At 47.7% G+C, this 23,309-nt stretch overlaps 1 pseudogene; it reads right to left on the minus strand.

The window, feature by feature from the left end:
• On the minus strand, positions 1-22,806 carry LOC119350703 (annotated as a pseudogene).
• Between the last annotated feature and the right edge of the window lie 503 nt (positions 22,807-23,309).

A 23,309-nucleotide genomic window follows, 5' to 3' on the forward strand; every position in this document is an offset into this window, starting at 1 on the left:
CTAGAGACCACTTGCAGTTTCTAAATCCTTCAGCTACAGGGATTCAGAAAAGTGTATGAAACATGTAGCTGAATGAAGACATAGTATTTGTGATTCCCATCTGTTGGTTTCTGCAGCCTGAGAGTTTGAAAACATAATGACAATGAGCCTCGCATGCTTATCACCGCCACAATTTAGAGAAGAATTGGAGAGGCCACAGTACGTCTAGTGTGTCTAGTGTCTGTTTAAATGATGGATGTATAACATATTGATTGACTAGTGTCCCCAGCATTTGCTTACCTGGATGAAATTCAGCGAAGTGCTCCTAAATTTTAGTTTCATTCTAGTGATCAGGTTGCTCTGTTCAAGTAGTATGCTTTATAAATTTCCTCATGTTGATTCCGTGTTGGCGAGTGTAATTTGGATGCTGGGTAACTATATGAATGATTATCATGCTAGTAATGTGCGAGTTATTGGACAATTCAAGAATATTTATCAAGTTTGAAACTAGATTTCTGCTGTAGGATGTATTCGCCAGGACCTACTCACAAGTACTCCCTGATTTGAACTAAAATCATGACACTTATTTTGGAACAGAGGGGGTAGTTATCAATTCCAAAACTATAACTTATTCATCAACCAACCATGTGACTATGACTGGGTAACTACAGTTGTGAGATAACTGTAGGATATAGGTAGACAAAGACATGATCTAGCGAGAATCACTGACATTCATCTCGGCACCGGACAGGGTACCGTGCAAATCGTCTCACAGCAAGTCTCCCCCTAATCTGCCATCCACCACCAGCAAAACAAAAAAGTTTTAAAGGTCGGACTAGTGACCAAACCGATCAAGCACACAGTTTACCAGTACCCTGACATGCCTATTTCACAAAACCTCTCTCCAAGAGATCGGTCCACAACATGTGCGCAAGCGCTTTCAAAAACTTGCCATCTGTGCAAGACGCGAGCATGGACTTGAAGCTCCAACTAACAGCCACAGCAGTAAATGTGCATTTGATGACAGCTCCTTCAGATGTAGCAGCGAAATCTCCTACAATCGAATTTCCATTATTGGCCCTCATTTTTTTATGCCACTATGCTTCAGACCAGTTTGGCTCAATTTGAAAATAGTCAAGTTCTACAGTACATTCAGAACAGCACTGATTAAGCACAAAAAATAACAGAAGACAGTAAACACAAAGTTTGCAAGATACTTACTGCTTTTAAGTAAGAAAACCAGAGGCCTTTCTTCTGCACTTGATATTAGTATGACTATCATGCTGCCGCAAATTTTGGGAAGGCTGTTGCCACCACGAAATGCTAGAATTAGGAGCTTGTCCTGCAGGTGGCTCTGCTGGAACTATTGATGTATTTGGGGCTGCGCTGGCTTCCTTTGTAAATCCAAGGCAGTGATAATATGTTTCTCGTATTGAGGGAGTTTATCCCTCATGTCAGGCTGGATACTACTCTTGCTAATTTGCAGCGTTTGTAATACACGGTCCAATATTATTTTAAAGCTCTTCATCCTATCATACTGCTCAGATGGTATTGGAAGTGGTATAATGCTGTCAATATGCTGTAGCTTCACACATATTTTATTGAACAATTCACTGAGGTCTGCAAAGTATTGGTCCTTCAACATCTTAATCTGTCAACAACAAAGACCACATACACACATAAATTTGGTGCAGAAGCTACATAGAGATGAAAACAGAACAGCTAGTAGACCATGGTTTGTCATTAAGTCAGCGAATATGGCACTGGCAAGATATTTCAAGTAGCTTTTAGAAGCATACAAATCTAAAACAAAATAAGAAACTATGATGCCCATTGAATAAAATAAAACTTGCTAACTGCCTTGAGGCTTTACTACATCTGGATACTCTATATGGCTGTATGCTCCATACTCTGCATTCATACTGAATTCCGTATACAAATATCTTACAAGACGACTACCAGACTGTAGTGCATCTACACGCTTGCTGTATGAAACTCCCGAAGAGGAATTTGTTGGTATACACACCAAAAGGAAAAGGAGATGGGCAACATGAAGTGATAAAAGGCCCCAACACCCAACATATGGCGTGTTGTTTCATCTTCGAACAATCTAGATCAGGGCAATCTTAACCTCTTTGTTATAGGGGCTACTCTCTACGAATTTTAGGAAGTTCCAAGGAAGGGAGTGCCAAAAAGGATGATATCAGTGTCATGTCTTACCATTAGATATATCTCCTCTTGCCAATAATCATCTGCACCTGCATGGCCTGTTTGAGAAGTAGAGTCCGTGGATGCTGCATAAAAAGCAAGGTACTCGAAGAGCATCACGATACAATGAACAAACCAACAAATAAACAGCTACATGTACATTGTAGGATGGAATGCAGGGGCAATTGGAAAAGTTGTGAACCAAATCAAACAATCACAGAAGATCAATATGGTCAGCTTAGTCATCATGATTACTACACAGTAGCGCTTTTCCAGAAAATAAGAAATCCCAGTGTGCTGAAGAGAAATCACGGAGATCAGTAAGGTTCGTTTAGTCAACATGATGATTAACATGGTACCGGGTCACTGAATATATAATTCCATCACTAACCACTGTAGTTCAGGCAAAAGAAGAGTGAAATGCAGTTTTGAAGTTTTAGGACTAACTTTACACCCCTCGATAGTTCTAGGACCTGTGACGCATTTCACTTGTCAGAAAACGTATTGTTGCATCTGAATTATGAATCCGGTTGTCATCTTCGAAGAAGTTTCAAAAAGATTTAAAGCTAGTTCATGTAGCACAAACATTAATTTCAGTATGAGTCGTACTTAGGGCAAACCCAGTGCAGTGATGCCGGTTGTATCTGAAACATGCCACCTAGGCAAGGTCCAAATACCGTTGGGGAAGCCTAGTCAGTGAGGAAATAATTATTATTTTTCTCTCACAGAACATACTAAATGGCAGCTCCATTAGATACAATACTAAGATATAAGCCATAGGAAGAGTTGTATCTAAAGTTCTAAACACATATTTAATGAATATGATACAACACAAGATACAATGCAGCGGGAGTGCCCTAAGAGTTCAATAAGAGTTAGGATCCAAGAATCCAGGTTGTAGTCTAGTAAGGACCTTGTATTATAGTCCAAGTGTCCAACGTTAACTGTTAGCACGAGAATAAAGGGTGTTGGGCTCCTGATGGACAACACACATTTTCCCCCAAACTTTTCTATGTAAGTAGGCGAAAATAATGAGAGGCCAGATCAATAAGCTAGTTTAAAATGCACAAGGAATGTAAGGCCACAACAGGAAGATAGTGAAAATAATGAGAGGCCAGATCAATAAGATATAAGAACATGGAGAAAAAAAAACGAGAACAATAAGAGCATACGATGGATCCACAAAGAAAATATATGTGAGAACTTACTACTAGAGGAAACTTCTTGCTGATCCATGTTATTTTGTTGCAAGAGCATGCCTTCTGAAGTTTGATTTCTTTGCGGCATGGAGGATTGTGGCTGCATCCCTAATTGCTGTTGTAGTTGGTTAGGCTGAGACTGGAACTGCGACATAAGATGTTGTGACTATTGGAGTTGCTTGTGTTGAGACTGAGGTTGCATCAAACCCATTGGAGGCTGCTGAGCCTGCTGTTGTGGTTGTGGCTGCTGAGCTTTTGTTTGTAGCATATGCACCGGCTGCATGCTTGACACATTAGGCACAGTTCCAAGAAGTTGCTGCTGCTGTTGACTTTGTTGTTGCTGCTGCAGAATCGACATGTTTGCCTGAGAGCCGGATTGCTGTGGCTCATGCAAAGACACATACTGCTGGTTCAACATCTGTTGTGTTTGTTGGACATTCAAAAGATTATTTGACTGAACTGGTAGCTTCTGTTGCTGCTGCATCTCCACAACACCATTCTGTTGACCAATTAGCTGATTTTGTTGTAAATTTGGCTGCTGTCCCATCAACTGTTGTTGTTTCTGTTGTAGAATATTCGGCTGTTGATGAATGGAGCCTTGTGCTTGTTTCTGCTGCCTCCCAACAGATTTTTGAGGTTGCTCGAGTAATGATTGCACAGAGTGTTGTACGGAATTCAATTGATTATGTTGATTAAAACTCTGAGTAGCTGACTGCATGGCCATTGGCTGTGTCTGTGGAACGGTGGACTGCCCAGGGTGAAGGCCAGATGACATTTGCATCATGGATTGCTGTGAAGATTGCATTTGTGTTGGCTGCAACAAAGATTGCTGCTGCTGGATATACGGTTGCAGTAGTGAATTATGCTGCAATTTCTGCTTCATCAGCATTTGCTGCTGCTGATAAATTAATTGATGAGATTCTTTTTGTTGTTGCCTTCCTGCCATTTGCCTTTGTGCAGCATAAACATCTTGTGAAGTGCCTTGCGCCAAGCCATTATTCATTATGTTCTGTGGCATGAAAGACACATTCTGCATCGTTGATGTTTGGTTGACACCGGGCAAGTTCTGTCCGATGTTAGTGAGTGAAGAAGCTTGTACAGATGTAGACGTATTTGGCTGCCAGGCCTGTTGCTGAGACATTGCAAATTTGTGTGTATGAGATTAGAATTACTTCAAAATAACTGACATAATTTTTTATTTTTCCTAATCAGAATAATACATGAGCAAACGAAAGGAGGTAATTTTTGGGGGGATTTATGGTTAAAGAAGAAAACAGGAGTTCTGTTAAATTTCAAGTATTCAGTTTCACCAATAAGATACGGAGACTTGCTTCACATTTGGAATTATGCAAAAAGATTTTTCATCGGAAAGAGGTCTGCGAGACTTTTGGGAAAACGTCGACATTTGCTGGCTTATCTGGCAATGAAAAATAGAGTACGTTATAAGAAATTAATCGATCAATTGAATATTTGGGAAGGAAATTGCTGATGTCTGTGCTTGATTACTGCCTTGTGGAGGAAGTCCAGGAGCTGTTTTAGAAAAGGTAGCATATGTTTTTCAAGAAAGTATCTTGTGAACAAAATACATCTAGTGGAAAGCTGAGAGGCAGATCACATTTGAGTAGTAGCAAGGAGAGGAAGAACATAATTCTACAAAGAGTTAAAGATGGTCCAATGTTACTGCAACTTAACGGTCACAGCATTGCAAACTAACGCCAACATAAAACTAAGTTACATTTAGGCCCTGTTCTTTTGCGGCTTACAAAATAAGCCGCCTCATCCCAAGCTTCTCCCATAAGCCGGCTAATGGGAGAAGCTAGGGAGTATAAGCCACCGAAAGAACTGGCCCTTAATCTACCATATGATATAATCATTTCATGAGTGTAAATTGACATCCAAGAGAGGATGATAAATTGTGCAACAATCACTTTACTGTATATGTACCTTGCTGGAGTTGTTTTGATTTGGAATCACATGAGCATTTCCAGGAGCCTGTTGTGTCTTCGACTCCATAGGGAGCATTTTCAGAGAAATCTTCCAGAAATAATCAGACTGAGTAATACAAAAAAATGATGTAAAGTTCTATGCCAAATTAGCGATATGAACAGAAAATCCAAATCAAAATAGTGGCAGTGTACCCCAACTTTATCAAATAAACAAATATTCACCAGAACTGAGTTAGGCAAAATGATGAAGAGCAGACTGCTCCTAGGTTTGCCACAAATAAGTCAGACGGAAGTGTTGTAGGGTGTGAGTTACAGGAGTGTTGTAGGGTGTGAGTTGCAAAACAGAGAAGTGTGAAGGGTCAAAATGTAAATGGAAGGTGTATATACTGTGAGGAGGAATGGATCGATGGTTGAGATTCTTCCAGAAATCTCTCATCTTTTCTTCCCCCTTCCCCTGTAGCTTTGCTGGAGAAGTGAGATCAACCAAAAGGCTAGACAACATGGTGTCAGAGCATGAGGTGGAGGCGCTGTTTGACCCTCGCCGGTGTTGAATAGGCTGCTGGTGGTGAACTGGAGCGGGGAGAAGAGGAGGCTGCCGCCAGGAGTGTGGGGCGGGGCAGCCGCTCGGAGTTGAAGCCAGTGGTGGTCGCACTGGGAGTGAGGGCCCTCTTGTTGGCTAGTGCAGGAGCTGCAGGCTGGGAGAGCTGGGTGTAGCACACTAGTAGAAAAAGGACCTAATGTGAGATACATTAGTGCCGGTTCGATTTTGACCCGGTACTAATGATACCATTAGTGCCGGTTCGAACGGCTATGCATTAATGCCGGTTCGTTTTGAACCTTTAGTACCGGTTCGTGCCACGAACCGGTACTAAAGGGGTGGTGGCAGGCTGGGGTCAGGCCGGGGCCCTGCGATCACCTTTAGTACCGGTTCGTGCCACGAACCGGTACTAAAGGGGTTTGACCTATAGTACCGGTTCGTGGCACAAACCGGTACTAAAGGGCAATTTTCAATCTCTACTCCCCCGCGTATATCGCCATTTCAGTTTTGAAAAATACAAAAGAAAATGATAAAAAATTCAAAAAATAAAATTCTTCGAGATGTAGTTATATTACTACATCGACTAGTTAGGAAAATTTAAAAACTTAAATTTGGACATGTTTTGCAAAAAGTGTAGGGAAAATGTAAAACGGCTATAACTTTTGCATACGATGTCGGAAAAAAACGTATAATATATCAAAAAATTCAGCACGAAAATCTGCATCCAATTTTGATGGCCTATGGCCTGTTGGCAATTTTTTAGAATCCTCAAATTCCAAAAGGAGAAAAAGATATGCTCAAATTTAAGTTTTTTTTAATTTTGGTTAAATCTGGTCAAACTATGGTCAAACTACTTGTTCAAGAAGTATTAATGTTACTACATACTTATTCAAGAATATTAGTGTTACTAAATAATAATTTAATTTTTTTGAATTTTGGTCAAATCTGGTCAAACTATGGTCAAACTTATTTAAGAAATATTAGTGTTACTAAATAATTACTGTTTTTTAGAATAATAGTTTCAAACTCAGACGGTGAAATGTGTGACCTAATGCTCAAGCTAAACTGCTGAGGGTTAATAGGATTTACAGCTTAAATTTGTCAGAAAAACAACAAGTGCAGACTTGAAAAGTAGAGGGAATAGAACTCCGAAGTTAAGCGTGCTCAGGCTGGAGAGTGAGAGGATGGGTGACCGGTCGGGAAGTTAGACGATTTGGAATGAGTGATCCACACTTGAGTAGTTAAGAGGGGCGATTAGAGACTAAATCATCAAATAATTCAGAAAATTGAAAATAAAAAAAACAAATTTTTTCAAAATTTTCAAAAAAAAATCAAAATAAAATACCTTTAGTACCGGTTGGTAACACCAACCGGTATTAAAGGTCTCCCATACCACGGCGCGAGCTCACGCCACGTGGTGGGCCTTTAGTGGCGGTTCGTGCCGAACCGGTACTAAAGGGGGGGGGGCTTTAGTCTTCACTCTTTAGTGCCGGTTGCAGAACCGGTATTAAAGGCCCTTATGAACCGGTATTAAAGCTCCGTTTTCTACTTGTGGCAGCAGGAGGCGGAAGTGTGGCTGCTTGAAATATGAAGTAGCGGTAGAGGGCATCCAAAGTGACAGATTAGGGGTGTGTTGCCTGAATCTGAATCTGTTTGTGGGTTGTTTCTGCTGTGAGTGGAAAGAAGAACAGAGCAATATACCAAGGAGAGGTGTGCCAGGATGGCTGATGGTGCTCCAACAGGTGTCACGGCAGGGGAGCTTGCAGCGGTGTTGAGAGCCATGGACGAGAAGTACAGATTGTTGTTTGAGGCTATTGGGAAGCAAGGAGAGAGTTCGAAGTCAGAGGCAGAGGTCAAGGAAGATATCCATCCATTGCAGATGCCCCTGGTGAAGTTAGAAGGATCTGAAACCTATGCAAGTTGGCCAGAGCATGCGGAGACGATTCTTGTGTCAAGAAGGCTAGAGGGATATATTCTTGGGGCAATTGAAAAACCAGCAGATGAGAACTCTAAGGAAGGTCAAAAGTGGAAGATGACCAACGCATTAGTGAGAGCATGGCTGTTGAGTTCAGTTTCACCTAAAATTGCTAAACAAGTGGAAAGGATTAAGGAAGCATCAAAATTTTGGCGGCTGCTGAAAGGCACATATTCTGGAGTCGGCAATGAGATGCTTGCTTGTAGAATTCAGAGGGAGTTGCAAGGGTTGAGTCAGGGTGATAAATCAGTTGTGGAGTATGTGTCTGAGTTGAAGAGATTGTGGAGTGACATTGACTATTTTGACCCAGTTGAGATGGAGTGTGGCAAGTGTATTGAGAAATTTAACAAATGGACAGAAAGGAGACGTGTAAGGGACTTCCTAAATGGACTCATCCTAAGTTTGAAAATAGGAGGGCTGCACTCTATGGCAGTGGAAAGCTGCCTACACTCGAGCAGGCAATCTCAACTATTATCAGTGAGGAAACTAGGTTGAAATTAGAGGCAGCCAGTTCCGTGACACAAGGCATCATGCATCGGCAATCAGCACTCTATGCAACAGAGGGTGGAAATTATCAAAATACGGTATCAAACATAGTGGAAAGGAAATGCTTTGAGTGTGGTGAACCAGGACATTTGAGGTCTTCATGCCCTGAATTAATGGGAGCAGGTAGAGGAAGAGGGCAGGATTGGCGGGGAAGAGGCCGTGGTCGTGGGTTTGAAGGACGAGGTGGCCGCGGGAGAGGAACACGCCCTACTGGTAGAGCGAACACATCTGTAATCTCTGAAAATACCACTGAAACCATGAGCGTTCACATAACTGCTGAGGATTGGGAGAAGTGGTGTCAATTCAAGGAGCTACATTTACCGAAAAAGGCTTTCGCCCCGCTTTATATATAAAGCACAGATCAACCACAACCCAAGTACAAGCACATCCCACGACAACACACACACACACCCAAGGCGGGATACATAGGCGCTGTGCGCAGCAGCACCACCCCTAACACTACAAGAGCAATCAGGGACCTCCACCGGGAACACGCCACCGCGAAGAGATGAAGCCGCATATGACGAACCGAGAGCTCCAAGGCGGCGCCTCCAAGAAGGTTACGACGCTAGCGCGCCGCCACCGCCTGACCCGGGGGGGGGGGTCAGAGTTTCCTCTGGAGCGACACGATGACCGGTGAGAGCCACGACGACGCCTTCAAGAAGGTAACGCACTACGCCGCCGCCGTTCCGTCCGAGGATAGAACAGGTTTTCACCCCAGCAAACACTCACCGCCACCGAACGCCACACCCCTGCCACCATGCCGCCCACACGGCCATGGTCACCGGGCAGCACCAAGCCACGGGCTCTGCCCATGAGCACCGCGCTACCACCACCAGGGCCGCCACCCCGGCATCCAAGACCTTGACACCACCGCACCCGAGACCCGTCGCTACCCCAACCAAAGAGACGAGTGAAAAGGACGCTCCTTTACACACCCCTGGACGGCCCCCGGAGCCGAGACCCAAAGGGCCGGCCCAAAAAAGGCCTCCATCGCCCGTCCTGCTGCACCGGGTGCAAGACAAGCTTAGTCCTGCTGCCAGGCGCGAGACGAGGTCGGTCCTGCTGCCGGGCGTGAGACAAGCACGGTCCTGCTGCCGGGCACGAGACGAGCTCGGTCCTGCTGCCGGGCGCGAGACGAGCTCTGTCTCACAGCCACGGGCGCGAGACGAGCAATGGACCGCAACTGGGAGCGGTCCAGCCCTATGACGAGGGTAGAGCCCGAAAGATGAGGGGAGGGATCGAAGGTCAAAAAAGGCCGCTCACCGACGACCGACGTCGCTCTCGGAGATGACCAACCGCTGCCGTGACACGATCCAGACCACCGCCATGAGCCACCACCACGCCGTGGCAGCCCACATCCCCGCATCCACGCCCTGACCAACACCACCGGAGGCTCCACCACCCCACCGGAGAAGCACAGCCACCAGCAGCACCACCACCACCTTAGCAGGGCCGCCGGCCGTCCCCGCCGCCACCAACCACCAACCCCAACCAGATCTGGGCAGAGCCACCCAGATCCACCACCAGAGCAACCCGCCTCCTCGGATCCCCACAAGCCGCGCTGGAGGGGGGAGGGAGAGGGGGGCACGCCTACGGGCCACCACGACGCCGGAGAGGGGGAGGGGAGCCAGAGCAGAGGAGAGCCGCCGCCTGACGCCGACGGGCAGGAGGGGCACCCCGCGACGCTGGCCACCTGCGTGCGGGAGGAGACGCCCCGCCGCCGCCTGCGCCATGCGGACTTTGGCCGGTGACGTCGCCGGCGGCGGCGAGGGAGGAGAGGCCGAGGCGAGGGGCTGGGGCGGTGGCGCTAGGGAAGCCGCCCGGAGTCGCCCGCGGGAGCGACTCTGGAGCGACTGTGGGAAGGAGCTACATTTAGGTGACAAGTCAACCACTGGAGCACCTGCAACCTCTGCCTCTACGGCCTCTACAAATTTCGGTGGTAACAACTCTCGCACTATGAAATATAAATCCATCAATGCACCATGGCTATTAGATTCAGGTGCATCTAGACATATGGCTGGCTCCTACAAAAGCTTTATTGATTATACTCCTGAGATACAAAGGCAAAGCGTTAAATTAGCTGATGGCTCCTCCCAAACCATTATGGGATCAGGAACAATTGTGTGCAGCAATGATATATCTTTGTCCTCTATTTTGCATGTTCCCTCATTCCCAATAAATTTACTATACATCAGTTGCATTACAAAAGAGCTAAATTGTGTTACCATCTTCTTTCCATCATGGTGCTTGTTTCAGGAACTTGGGACTGGAAGAAGACTTTGGAAAGGGAGCATGCATGATGGGTTGTATTATCTGGATAATAATATGTCTCCCGCGGTAGTAGCAGCTGCTATACCTCTTTCACCACTTGAAGAATTTCTTCTCCACCACCGCAGGCTAGGACATATGTTTTTTGTCACTCTCGGTCAGCTTTATCCTGATCTCTATAAGAAAGTTAGCAAGGGGTGTCTAGTATGTGATGCTTGTCAATATGGCAAACAGACACGTAGCTCTTACACATCATCTGATAATAGAAGTGATACACCACTTCAAGTTATACATTCTGATGTGTGGGGTCCTAGTGGTGTTTCATCTTTAAATGGTTATCGGTCGTTTGTTACCTTTATTGACTGTTGTACTAGAGTCACTTGGGTTTATGTGTTGAGGAACAAGAATGATGTGTTTGAATGCTTTGTTGATTTCCACAATATGATCAGAACACAATATAATGCATGTATGAAAATATTTCGCACTGACAATGGCACGGAGTATGTGAACAAAATTTGATGAGTACCTTTCAAGTTTTGGGATTATTCATCAGACAACTTGTCCAGGTACTACGGAGCAGAATGGTTTGGCAGAGAGGAAGAATAGACATCTTCTAGAAATCACTCGTTGCATAATGACATCTATGAATGTTCCTAAGTTTTTGTGGGGTGAGACCGTAATGACAACTGCCTACTTAATTAATAGAATGCCATCCAGCTAGGTACTTGGTTATAAAACACCAATAGAGTGTCTTACAGGTGAAAGAAAATATGTAGTTCCTCCTAAGGTCTTTGGCTGTGTTTGTTTTGTGAAGGATTATAGACCATCGGTTGGCAAACTAGATCCAAAGACAATAAAGTATGTATTTGTAGGCTATTCCGGTAAACAAAAGGGTTATAGATGTTGGTGTCCATCTGAGAGGAGAATGTTTGTTAGTATGGATGTGGTATTTAGAGAGCAAGAACCATTTTATGGTGAGCCAACAGATTTAACCAATGTGTTCCCTGATTTGTTTACTAATGAAACTTCTAGTGTAAATTGTGAGATAGAGGAAGATAAGGAAGAAGAAGAAGATGAAACATCAGGAAAGATGATAATTGGGGTAATTCCAGCAGAAACAAGACAAGAACAAAGACAGGGGGAGCCGTATGATACATCGAATGAAGCACTCCGGTGGCCAAGACCAAATGAGGAAAGGGAGATTCAGGTGTATACACGAAGACGATGTACCACAGAGGAGCAAATGCAAGTGCTGGAACCCGAACCGGAGGCTTATGGACAACACCAGGAGCAAGAGCAGGAGGCTGACCAATAGGATGATACGCAAGGTCAAACTAATGACACCAGATCTTCCTCGGACAGTGGTAACATCTCTTCTCAATATCATGACCTTGATGTTCCGATAGCTCACAGAAAGCAGCCACGGCCTAATGCCAGAAAATTGCCCTCTAAATTGGATCCTTATATGGTCTCCAACTATGTCTCATATGATATTGTTGGTCCTTCTTACAAGTCTTTTATCGCAGCACTGGATTCTGCAGAACCTTTGCCACGGGATTGGCAGGATGCAAAACTAAACCCAAAGTGGAGGGCAGCTATGCTGGAGGAGATGGCTGCTCTCGACAAGAATAATACATGGGTAGTTACACCACTTCCCAATAACAAGAAGGTAGTAGGATGCAAATGGGTGTTCACCATAAAACATACACCAGAAGGGAAAGTAGAGAGATACAAGGCAAGACTTGTGGCGAAAGGTTATAGCCAAACATATGGGGTGGACTATGATGAAACCTTCGCCATGGTTGCAAAGATGAACACCATTAGAGCTTTAATCTCGGTGGCAGCAAATAACAAGTGGAATTTGTTCCAACTTGATGTGAAGAATGCATTCCTTCATGGAGATCTACAGGAAGAAGTTTATATGGAGATTCCACCAGGGTTCAATGGGCCTGAGACAGAGGGTAAAGTGTGTAGATTGAAGAAATCACTTTATGGACTTAAACAGTCACCAAGGTCTTGGTTTGGAAGATTTTGCAAAGAAGTCTGCTCTTTGGGCTTTAAACAAAGCAATGCCGACCACATCCTTTTCTTTAAGCATCACCAAAACAAAACTATCATATTGGTGGTATATGTTGATGACATTGTGATCACAGGTAATGATGATGAGGAGATAAGGAATGTGAAGAAGATGTCGGCGAAGTCATTTGAGGTCAAAGACCTCGGGTTTCTTCACTTCTTCTTGGGAATCGAAGTAGCTTATGGGGCTGAATGTATCTATCTCTCTCAAAAAAAATATGTGCTTGATCTTCTCACTGAAACTGGGATGCTTGAAAGTAAACCTGCTGCCACACCAATTGAAATGAACCTTCGTACTACAGCAAATCCAGGAGAACCTGTTGATAGGGGGAGATATCAGAGACTTGTAGGGCGTTTAATTTATCTATCCCACACAAGACCAGACATTGCATATGCAGTTAGTCTGGTGAGTAGATATATGCATGATCCTCGATCAAGTCATCTAGATGCTGTAAATAGAATTTTGAGATACCTCAAAGGGTGTCCTGGAAAAGGGATTCTTCTTTCATATCATGGTCATCTAGAAGTTGAGGGATACACAGACGCTGATTGGGCTGGGTGCCTGGATGATAGGAGATCCACTTCAGGTTATTGCATCTTTGTGGGAGGAAATTTAGTCAGTTGGAGGAGTAAGAAGCAAAGTGTTGTCACCAGGTCCACAGCAGAAGCAGAATTGCGATCCATGGCTGCGGGGCTATGTGAGTTGTTGTGGCTTCGATTATTGTTAATTGAACTTCAGTTGTTCAAAGGAGGACCACTTAAACTTCATTGTGATAATCAGGCCGCAATTAACATCATAAACAATCCGGTTCACCACGATAGAACACAACATATCGAAATTGGTAGGCATTTTATTAAGGAGAAACTTGACGAGGGAGTACTTGAAGTAGGCTTTGTTAAAAGTGGGGATCAACTTGCTGATGCATTAACAAAGGGTGTGAGTGTTGTATCATTCTCAAAACTGTGTGACAAGATGGGGCTCTTAGACATTTTCGCCCCATCTTGAGGGGGAGTGTTGTAGGGTGTGAGTTACAGGAGTGATGTAGGGTGTGAGTTGCAAAACAGGGAAGTGTGAAGGGTCAAAATGTAAATGGAAGGTGTATATACTGTGAGGAGGAATGGATCGATGGTTGAGGTTCTTCTAGAAATCTCTCATCTTTTCTTCCCCCTTCCCCTGTAGCTTTGCTGGAGAAGTGAGATCAACCAAAAGGCCAGACAACAGGAAGAAGTTCAAAATGGAAATAATGAGATGACACACTGCAACCAAATAAATGCATTGAAGTTTTTTTACCATACTGAAGACCGTTCAACCAAGTGAAGGAGGTATTAAGGTATTGTTTGATTTTTAGTCTGGGATAAATGATTGTATACCATTGCGTATCCATCCCATGGACTTGGGGTAGTACTATCGTTTTAACAGAGATAGTTTTATTTCATCTATAACAGATTCTGATGGATGGACATATTGTTGGAAATATGCCCTAGAGGCAATAATAAAATGATTATTATTATATTTCCTTGTTCATGATAATTGTCTATAATTCATGCTATAACTGTGTTATCCGGAAATTGTAATACATGTGTGAATATATAGACCACAACACGTCCCTAGTGAGCCTCTAGTTGACTAGCTCGTTGATCAACAGATAGTCATGGTTTCCTGACTATGGACATTGGATGTCATTGATAACGGGATCACATCATTAGGAGAATGATGTGATGGACAAGACCCAATCCTAAGCATAGCACAAAGATCGTGTAGTTTGTTTCGCTAGAGCTTTTCCAAATGTCAAGTATCATTTCCTTAGACATGAGATTGTGCAACTCCCAGATACCGTAGGAGTGCTTTGGGTGTGCCAAACGTCACAACATAATTGGTGCACTACGGTATCTCCGAAAGTGTCTGTTGGGTTGGCACGAATCGAGACTGGGATTTGTCACTCCGTATGACGGAGAGGTATCTCTGGGCCCACTCGGTAATGCATCATCATAATGAGCTCAATGTGACCAAGTTTCTGGTCACGGGATCATGCATTAAGGTACGAGTAAAGTGACTTGCCGGTAACGAGATTAAACGAGGTATTGGGATACCGACGATCGAATCTCGGGCAAGTAACGTACCGATTGACAAAGGGAACTGTATACGAGATTGATTGAATCCTCGACATCGTGGTTCATCCGATGAGATCATCGAGGAGCATGTGGCAGCCAACATGGGTATCCAGATCCCGCTGTTGGTTATTGACCAGAGAGGCGTCTCGGTCATGTCTGCATGTCTCCCGAACCTGTAGGGTCTACACACTTAAGGTTCGGTGATGCTAGGGTTGCAAAGATATTAGTATGCAGTAACCCGAAAGTTGTTCGGAGTCCCGGATGAGATCCCGGACGTCACGAGGAGTTCCGGAATGGTCCGGAGGTAAAGATTCATATATAGGAAGTCAAGTTTCGGCCATCGGGAAAGTTTCGGGGGTCACTGGTATTGTACCGGGACCGCCGGAAGGGTCCTGGGGTCCACAGGGTGGGGCCACCTATCTCGGAGGGCCCCATGGGCTGAATTGGAAGGGGAACCAGCCCCTGGTGGGCTGGTGCGCCCCCCTTGCCCCCCCTGCGCCTAGGGTTGGAAACCCTAGGGGTGGGGGGCGCCTCCACTTGCCTTGGGGGCCAAGCCACCCCCTTGGCCGCCGCCCCCCCTTGAAGATCCCATCTCCTAGGGCCGGCGCCCCCTAGGGGCCCTATATATAGTGGGGGGAGGGAGGGCAGCCGCACCCAAGTCCCTGGCGCCTCCCTCTCCCCACGCACCACCTCTCCCTCTCGCAGAAGCTTGGCGAAGCCCTGCCGTGATCGCTGCTGCATCCACCACCACGCAGTCGTGCTGCTGGATCTTCATCAACCTCTCCTTCCTCCTTGCTAGATCAAGAAGGAGGAGACGTCTTCCCAACCGTACGTGTGTTGAACGCGAAGGTGCCGTCCGTTCGGCGCTAGGATCTCCGGTGATTTGGATCACGACGAGTACGACTCCCTCAACCCCGTTCTCTTGAATGCTTCCGCACGCGATCTACAAGGGTATGTAGATGCAATCCCCTGTCTCGTTGCTATATGACTCCATAGATTGATCTTGGTGAAGCGTAGAAAAAATTTATTTTCTACAACGTTCCCCAACACATATGGCATAGAAACATGAATTAGAAGAGCAACTAACTGAAGACACTCAAGGTACAACACTACAAGATTCAACATGTGATGGATGATAACCAAGATCATGATCAATGTTTTGGTCTATCGTTTATGTAACATAACAGTAGAAATCTATACTATTAGGCGCGGGAAGGGGGGGGGGGGTTGCTGCGTCATCGTTTCACATGCAGTCATTAATGCAAAAACAATTTGAAAACCAAGGGCCAATCAATTTGAAAATGAAGCCATTAATGCACTAATTAGCCAGAAAATTAATTACGTGTGCAATTAATTAGGTCCGTACAAATAGGGATTTTTTGTGCCAAATCAATTTGGAAACCCATTAATGCAATTAGCTAATTATAGTCAAGCGGTTAATTAGGCGTGTATAGATAATTAGTATTGGGGATATTTTCCAACCATTTGTCCCCTAATAGTATATATTCTTTCCAAAACAGTCCATAATCATCTACCGCTTCGCATGCACCCGGAATAATTAGTCACCAACGTCGTCACAACACAGTCAACGCCACCAAGGCCGAAGGCAATCGGTCACACGCCACCGCTCTTCAAATATTGTTCCATCCCATAGCAACACACGGGTATTTAGCTAGTATAGTAGATTATTAACTTAGATTTTGTATGTATACTAAGTGCAAAAATGCTAAAATAACTAGACGTTAGCACATCCATGGCCCCTGGCGGCACAGAAAGTTGCGTTAGTTCCCAAGCATGAGAAAAAATAGGATATGTTGCAGGTGAAGAAAATCTCTTTTTCTAAAGGTAAAGAAAACTTTTGCAGCTAGGGAGAAAATTAGTCAAAAATTTGAGCTCTGCTCCAAAGGTAGGTTAAATTACCTGATTGGTTGCTTCAGTATAGATCTTCTGTTCAAATCGCACGGCGCTTTTTTGAAGTTCGTTCAGTCCCTCTGGCTCAGATACTGGCAGATGCGTCTTCAGAGTCTCCATCCTACACGCATATATAATGCAAAATATGAATAAGTTGGGGGATGCACTGCTTTTAAACTGTTGTGAGCAAATCTGAGATGTAAAGTGTAACGAGTAGGCAGAGCAGCCAAGGATAGATCTCCAATTCTCAATCCTATACTCCATCCATTCCTACAAGGAATGTGAAATTTTTGTTTTGCTAAGGAGGACCAAGGAGATAAAACTAAAAGCGCCCTCTATCGAAAAAAGGACCAAGGAGTAGTAGTCATGACTCATGACTTGTGAATTGTGATCATGTGCATGATATCATCCTTGGGAAGGAAGCATATACGAGGAACTCTAGTTCCAGAACAAAACTGCGTCCCGGAACAGTACTAGTAGAATGGTTTATTTACCCTGGGTGATCAAAACGACGAGACATGACAAACCTGCAGCTCTTGGTGAACAAACTTTGTGTTAAATCGTTGAGAGCTAACGAAGTACATACTCATTAAGCTGGATGCGAACCAGGGGGGTTTTGACTGGGAAGGAATCAAAAAGAAGAAGAATGGCGGAATGAGTCTGTGATCTATTCCATTGAGCAGTCTGTTACATATACACAGCGGCACGTAGCCTAACTCCCTACATGCAGGGAGTGGATGGCGTGGTCATGGCGGAAGACTAGGCCTAGGTACAACAACCATCACATCTCATACAATGCGTATACAATACATACAACGGTACAATTCAACACCCCCCCGCAGTCCGAACGTTGCTTGGCAAAACGTTCAGGCTGGACCGAAAATCATTGAAGACCGTCGAGGGTAGTCCCTTGGTGAAAATATCTGCAAACTGCAACGTGGTCGGAACGTGAAGGACCCTGGCTTCACCGAGAGCTACCCGATCACGGACAAAATGAAGGTCAATCTCGACGTGTTTCGTCCGTTGATGTTGCACAGGATTGGACGAGAGATACACCGCACTGACATTGTCGCAATAGACAACGGTGGCGCGCGTGAGAGGTCGCCGGAGCTCGGTGAGAAGTTGCCGTAGCCAACAAGATTCGGCCACACAGTTTGCCACGGCACGATACTCGGCCTCCGCACTAGAGCGGGACACCGTATGCTGGCGTTTAGATGACCAGGAGACCAAGTTGGAACCCAAGAACACACAAAACCTGGACGTGGATCGGCGGGTATCAGGACACCCGGCCCAGTCAGCATCACTGTAAGATATCAGCTCGTGCGAGGAGCCACGATGAAGCTGGAGGCCGAAGTGAGCAGTGCCATGAAGATAACGTAAGACACGCTTGATCAATTGAAAATGTGTGTCGAGAGGGGAGTGCATGAAGAGGCAAATCTGCTGGACAGCATGGGTGATATCGGGCCAAGTGAGTGTAAGGTATTGGAGAGCGCCGGCAAGACTACGATATTTCGCCGGGTCGGAGTAGGGTGTACCACCGGAGAGGGAGAGTTTGGAGCTAGTGTCAATCGGCGTAGAAATGGAGTGGCAGTTCAGCATGTTGGCACGGTCCAAGATCTCGAGAGCATACTGCTCTTGGGACAAGAAGAGCCCAGCAGTGGTGTGGTGTACGGTAATGCCAAGGAAATGGTGGAGATCACCCAGATCGCTCATGGAAAATTCCTTGGTGAGAGACGCCACGAGGGAAGTGAGGAGAGAGGTGGAGCTAGCTGTGAGGATGATATCATCAACATACAAGAGCAGGTAGGCCATGGCATCTCCTTGATGAAGAATGAAAAGAGAAGTGTCACACTTGGAGGAGACAAAACCAAGCGAGTGAAGGTGGCGGGTGAAACGAAGGAACCATGTCCGCGGAGCCTGCTTAAGACCATATAAGGACTTGTTGAGGCGGCAAACGTGTGTGGGATGAGCAGAATCAACAAAACCGGAGGGTTGCTGACAGTATACAGTCTCAACGAGGTCACCATGGAGGAAGGCATTCTTGACGTCCATTTGCCGGATGGGCCAATTGCTTGCCGTGGCGAGGCTGAGGACCACGCGGATCGTGGCAGGCTTGACGACGGGGCTGAAGGTCTCCCCATAGTCAACACCGGGCTGCTGCGTGAAGCCCCGAACCACCCACCTCGCCTTGTAACGCGCCAAGGTGCCATCAGGATGTAGCTTGTGCCGAAAAATCCACTTGCCCGTCACCACATTGACACCTGCAGGACACGGCACCAAAGACCAAGTGTCATTCTGAATTAGCGCGTTAAACTCGTCTAACATAGCGTCATGCCAATGGGGGTCCTTGAGAGCCGCACGGTAAGAGGAGGGAAGTGGTGACGGTGCAGTGGTGACGGATAAGTCGAAATGTTTCTTTGGCATGGCGAAACCAGTTTTCCGGCGCGTGATCATCTGGTGCGGATTGGCGTGTGGTGTAACGGGAACAGCACGAGGGGGAACGTGTCGCGGTGGGGGAGACAGAAGATGAGACGGGGATCGGGGAGCAGGCGCCAATCCCGAGGAGGGGCTGCTCCCGGTCGAGGAAGCGGGTAGAGATCCCGGGATCCGTGGGCTGCAGTTGGTGTCGCGCGCGGACCGAGGCATGCAGGGAGCGGGAGTACGTGAATTGCATGGGGATGCATGGGTGGCGGACCCCGCAGATCGTGGTGGAGGCATGGCGATTGGGTGGAGGAGTGGAGCTGGTCGCGGGTGGGGCTGGTGAGAGCGACCGGTTGGGACGCGCGGCAGGTGCGGAGCGGCGGGGGGCGGATGTGCGCGTGGGGCCTAGTACGAGGTGAGCGGATCGAGGGGGATCGTGGTGGGCGCGGCAGGTGGGGTGGGATCTTCTGTGGCCACAGCCGGGTCGGCAGCAGAGTCATACGGAAAACAGTTTTCATCAAAGACCACGTGGCGAGAGGTGATGACCTTGCGGGTGGACAGATCGAAACATCGGTAGCCTTTCTGCTCGCGAGGGTAGCCGATGAACACACACTTGGTGGAGCGTGGCGATAGCTTGTGCGGCGCGGTGGCAGAGATGTTTGGGAAGCACAAGCAGCCGAAAGTCCGTAGATGGTGGTATGTTGGGTGGATGCCGTAGAGAAGAAAGTGGGGTGTAAAGAAGTGGACAGCACGGGAGGGGCGAATGTTGAGTAGGGCGGTGGCGGTATGGAGTGCTTCGACCCAAAAGGGCGGCGGTAGGCGTGCTTGGAAGAGAAGCGTGCGAATGACGTCGTTGGTGGTACGGATGAACCGTTCGGCCTTGCCGTTTTGGGGAGACGTGTGCGGGCACGTGAGACGGAAAACGATGCCGTTAGTAGAGAAGAACTCGCGAAGGTTAGTGGAGAGAAATTCACCGCCATTGTCACACTGCAAACATTGCACAAGGACATGAAATTGAGTAAGGAGAAACGCAAAGAAACGCTGCAAAGTGGCGCATGTATCGGATTTAGCACGAAGAGGGAAGGTCCAAGAGTAATGAGTATAATCATCCAAAATAACAAGGTAATATTTGTAGCCAGAAAAACTAACAATGGGAGAAGTCCACAAGTCACAATGCAAAAGCTGAAATGGCGCAATGGTATAGGTGGTCGAGGTGGAGAAAGGGAGGCGGGTGTGTTTGCCCTGTTGACAAGCAATACATGTGGGAGACTTGGGGGGTTTATTACATTTGGATGAAATATCAAACGGGAAATGAGCTAAAGAAGGAGAGCCCGGGTGCCCGAGCCGTTTATGCCAGAGATCCGAAGTCGCAAGTGCACACGCCGCTGGTGTGGTGCCGCCATGGTCGCCGGAGAAGTGGTAGAGGTCGTCACCACTATTGGACCTCAGAAGAACCTCCTTGGTGTGAAGATCCTTCACGGAAAAACCAACGGGATCAAACTCCACGGAAACAAGATTATCACGCGTAAACTTACGTAAAGAGATAAGGTTTTGCACAATATTGGGAGAGAGAAGAATATGAGTGAGATAGAAAGGGCAAGGAGGGAGCCGAGTGTTACCGATGGCGACAACAGGGAGACGAGCCCCATTACCGACGATGATATGACGAGTATTATGCGCTAAAAGGGAATGAGACTCGAGCAAGGTACCTGGGTCACCGGTGACATGGGAGGACGCGCCAGTGTCCATGATCCAATCGGCCTAAGGTGGGTAGCCGTGCCGCTGGCTTGGCGCGGCGTGGAACATGGCGGTGGCATCCCATGAGTAGGGCGAGGCAGCGGCGTACGGAGGTGGTGGAGGCAGAGTCGGAGCCGTCGTGTACGCGGAGTAGACATAATGGGGCGCTCCCGGACGTGGGCCGAGTACGCCCGCAGAGTTGGGCGGGATCCACGGAGAGCGCGGCGGCGGGAAGGGCATGCCCATGGGGGCGAAGTAGCCCAGCCACGGCTGCGGCCCGCGGCCACCGCCAGCAGGATCACCGCGACCCCGGCCACGGCCGCCATGCCCGCGGTTGCTACCGCCGGGATGCCCGCCGCCGTTGCCGCCTGGAGGACCGCCACGGCCGCCGTTACCGCCAGGCGAAGGACCGCCGCTAGGAGGGCCGCCACCGCGGCCGCCACCGCGGTCACCGCGTCCGTCAGCGCCTCGGGCGTCGTCGTGGAGCGCGGCCAGCACCTGCGCGCCCTCGGTGCGTGCGCGCTTGTCGATGGCGAGCTCGGCGAGGACGAGGCGGGACCGTGCCTGGCAAACTTGGGCAGCGGCACAGTGGACTGGATAATGGCGGCCGGCAGTTCGAACTTCTTGCCGACGCCATCGAGCATCTGCAGAGTCAGGGTGCGGTCGGTGACCGGCTCCCGGACATCAGCGAGGGCGGCGGCGATGCCCTGGAGGCGGCGACAGTACTCGCTGATGGAGAGGTCACCGCGAACGCACGCCCGGAACTCCTGGCCGAGGTGCATCGCGTGCTCGGCCTCATTGGCGAGGAAGTACTCGTGAAGGCGCTGCCAAATGGTGTAAGCAGTGGAGTCGGGCGGGGCGACGAGGTCGAGGAGATCACCTTCGATCGTGGAGAAGAACCAGAGGCGGATAGTGTTGTCGTCGTCGCGCCACTGTGGATCGGCGAGGCGTGCCGAGGCGCCGGCCTGCACGTGCGTCTCCGCGTGGTACCGCGTGAAGAGGAGGTTGAAGTAGTTGCGCCAGCGAGTGAAGTTAGTCCCATCCAGGGCCAACTTGAAGTCGATGACCCCGGCGATGCTCGGAGGAAGGCCGCCGGGAGGTGGGGTGGTGGTTGGCACAGAAAGAGGGATCGGGGGAAGAGGGTTGGTTGAGGACGTGGCGAGAGGCAGGCCGCCGGAGTTGGAGAGATCCGGGGTTAGCGAGGCGCGTGGGCGCTCAGAGGCGGCAGCTGCCGCGGCGAGGTCATCGGCAGAGGGGGCGTGGCCGAGGCCGTCGTCGACGGGAGAGGAGGGAGGGCTGGTCGACATAGGAAGGGAGAGACCTGCGCTCTGATTACCAAGAAGAATGGCGGAATGAGTCTGTGATCTATTCCATTGAGCAGTCTGTTACATATACACAGCGGCACGTAGCCTAACTCCCTACATGCAGGGAGTGGATGGCGTGGTCATGGCGGAAGACTAGGACTAGGTACAACAACCATCACATCTCATACAATGCGTATACAATACATACAACGATACAATTCAACAAAAGAGGCGCAGAAACTGGGAGCGGCAGCTAGATCGACGACGGACGAATCTGTTGCTGCCGCTATGGATCAAAGCAAGTATATACATCAGACGGATCGATGGAAAAACTGACGCAAATTCCTCTCCTTTTCTATGTGGGAAACCGGAAAAGCAATTAGAGGACGGGGAAAGCAAATCAAACAATATCAAACCCCAAGTAGGGTGAGTCCCTGCATACATACATCCTCTCGATGATCCTGCTGCGCGCCTCAGGCTGGAGCTGGGCGCGCCAATCGCCTGCTCCGGTGGGGGCCGGGTCAGCGGCGGCGGCAGCGGCGGAGGGTTCCTACCCTTGGGTGGGCCGCCAGTCGGCGTCCATGGTTCGTATAGGCGATTCCTCGCGTATACTGGTTAGGTCTCGAGGGGAGAGAGAGCCGCCCGCGTCCGCTTCTGCCTCCGCCATTGGAGTGGCGCGCGGCGCGCCCCGTTGGGGTGGTTAACTTGACCGCCGCGGTCTCGTATCTCTTTTCTAAAAAAAAAATAACACACTAAAATCGAAGTGCTGTGCTGATATACACAAGCATACACTCTTTCAAATAAACACACCCTCTCCTAGACTGAACTGGCATAGCAATCGATGAAAACGTCTCCTTCCACTAAGGAAACACCATCGAAAGCCTGAAATAAATGTAGGAATAATACGAGCACCAATGTAAGTCTAGTACTTAAAACCTGGTGAACCGGGGATAACATTGTCCTCCTAACCATCTAACCATAGATTGGTTCGCACTCTTTACTGAATCTGTAATACCGACATAACCTAGATGCTAAAGGAAAGTTACCTTTTTTTACACGCAAACGCTCATACATACACATATACAC

The sequence above is a fragment of the Triticum dicoccoides genome, chromosome 1B (assembly GCF_002162155.2).
Source record: "Triticum dicoccoides isolate Atlit2015 ecotype Zavitan chromosome 1B, WEW_v2.0, whole genome shotgun sequence".
NCBI classification, from domain to species: domain Eukaryota; kingdom Viridiplantae; phylum Streptophyta; class Magnoliopsida; order Poales; family Poaceae; genus Triticum; species Triticum dicoccoides.